The following is a 2480-nucleotide window of genomic DNA, read 5'->3' as shown; positions in this document are numbered from 1 at the left end:
GGGGGTGGGGGGAAGCAGAAGAGAGAGGGGGTTTATGGAAAAGATGGTTTTCTCCCTAAATTTGCCAATGAATGGATTTGGCAGACTCCTCTCAGCTGCCATTAACACTGTTATTTCTGCGCTTAATATTCAGTGGAGGTCTTAACAGCTTATTTATGGATATCTGGCATTAGTTGCAGCATAATTCACCACTGCAACGCTCCTGTTTATCTTTGTCCCCTTGGGATCATCTGCTACAAGGCCATTTTTTTAGAACATCCCCTAGGTTTGATCAGTCTGTCTATATAATCTCACTTTTATTTATAACTCACCATCAACACTGGGGTGGAAAAAGGAGTAGTGCAGGGGAGGAAAGTCTCTCCTTTGGACTTTGGCTGTTGAAGGAAAGAAAATTTGGTGGCCTGTTTAGAAAAGGAAGCCTTTTGACTTGAGGCTCAAAGCTGTCTTCAGCAGCAGGGATGAAGGAGAAGGGAGGGAAGGGGTTAGAAGTGATGGAGGAGAGAGGGGAAACTTCCTGGGGAGTGCTGCCTGGCCACAACACTGAGGGCTGAAACAGCATCTCCTGCGCTGGACCCGGCACTCCTGGCTCTGAGCGTGAGCTCACAGCCCAGAGGTAAATTCCTAAAACACAAACCCGTTGGACACACATAGGCCACCAAATCTGGGGGCAGCCCGGGTTGCACTTGCTTTGGGATTATCCTCACATCAGTATTTAAGAAAGCTTTTGCTGGAGCAGTTCAGGCAGAAGAGATGAGTGGTGCCGGATCAGTTGGTGACACTGCTCACAATTATGACCCTATTCTACTTCTGGCATTTTTTTCTTTAAAGCTCCAGCTCCTGGACTCAGGTGATCACTCACAGCTTTCCCCACTTGCTCTCATTTACCTTTATGTGGTCACAGAGAAAAGCCTGAACTCACTCCAGCTCAAAGGCCAGCTGGTCAGCATGACCCCAACGCACAAAACTTTTTCATTTTCCAGCCCATATAATGCCTGTGCCTCACTTTTCGAAGGGCTCTGCAGAGCACGGAGGCAATTCCATCTCACAAGTGTCAAGGAGTGTTTCTCCCAGTTGCACAGTGGGGTGGACAGAGCCCCCTGCACTTTTGACACTGTCACCGCATGGTGATTTCCATCAAAACTGCGCCCAGTGTCACCTCCAGAGACTGTCACAGCAAGCTGCCTGTATTTTTAATGATGGCATCTGTTAGCAGGTAGACTTATCTCCATGCAAAGCTGGAACACGCATCCTTGGGATGAAATATGAATATGAGAAATGATCCCACTCCAGCCTGACAATCCTCACTGTGTGCTGCGTGGTGAAAGCATCTTAAATTAAAAGCAGTATCTGTCTTCTGCAGTACACTTCTTTCTCCGGGGCTTTCCAGTTAAGCTGTCAGATACAGTTGATATTTATTTTACAAATGCTGTAAAAGAGGGGGTGGGTAATATTGTAGGAACAACCCTGTTGATGCTTTTTGACTCAGAAGCACTATCAGAAATAAATGCAATGGCAAAGAGAGGGGCAGGCCTTCCCCAGGGCATGCAGCGGAGGTGGCTTCCCTGTCCCCACGCTGCCCTGGAAGGGGCTTCCAGGTGGAGTAGCTGGGCCAGCAGCTCCGTGGCTTGGGGCAGGCCCCTGGGGGGCTGTCTGGCTGCAAGGATCTCAGAGGCTTTCACATATGTTAAGGGCATGCACAGCAATTATTAAGTATGAGATGCCAAAAGCATAAACAACAGCGATGTGGGGGGTGTGGGTGTGTGTGTGTGTGTGTGTGTGTGTGTGTGTCCCTCCTGGGCCCAGTGCAAGTGAGGTTCTCCCCTCCCAGCATCTCTCCGCTTTGAGAAACCGTGACAGCCCCGGGGGACGTTGACGCTCCGTCTCCCAGCGCCACGGTGGGTGGTGGTGACTCCCCAGCTCGCAGTGCCAGCGCAGGCTCTGCCTTTCCCGGCGGAAAGGTTTGTGCCAGGGCAGGGTCAGACTGGCTCTTAGGAAGCATTTCTTTCCAGAAGGGGCTGTTGGGCGTTGGAATGGGCTGCCCAGGGCAGGGGGGGAGTCCCCATCCCTGGAGGGGTTCAAGAGTCGGGTTGACCCAGCGCTGAGGGATCTGGTGGAGTTGGGAACGGTCAGTGGGAGGTTCATGGATGGACTGGAGGAGCTTCAAGGGCTTTTGCAACCGAGCTGATTCTGAGGCCATCGCTGCCCTGCTGCCCGGCTCAGCTCGTCCCCGCAGAGCTGTGCCTCGGCCACTTCTGCCGCCCCCCCATCCCCTCCTCAGGGGATTACACACGGCGCAGCATAAGGTCCCTCCTTGTGTCTCACGCACAATGAAAAACGCCCTGGCTCCGTACTATTTTTAGAGGGTTTTTTTATGATTTCTGTGGCCGGTGACGATGAAAAACGCGTCGGGCTAACCAAGCGTCAACCGCAGGCCGGGGGGAGCTCGCTCCCGGGGGACCCCCCGCCGCGGGGCTGACCCC

This window comes from Athene cunicularia (genome assembly GCF_003259725.1).
Source record: "Athene cunicularia isolate RWA chromosome 7 unlocalized genomic scaffold, athCun1 chr7_part1, whole genome shotgun sequence".
Taxonomy (NCBI): domain Eukaryota; kingdom Metazoa; phylum Chordata; class Aves; order Strigiformes; family Strigidae; genus Athene; species Athene cunicularia.
The sequence above is the reverse complement of the archived record's forward strand: the minus strand, read 5'-3'. Positions refer to the sequence as shown.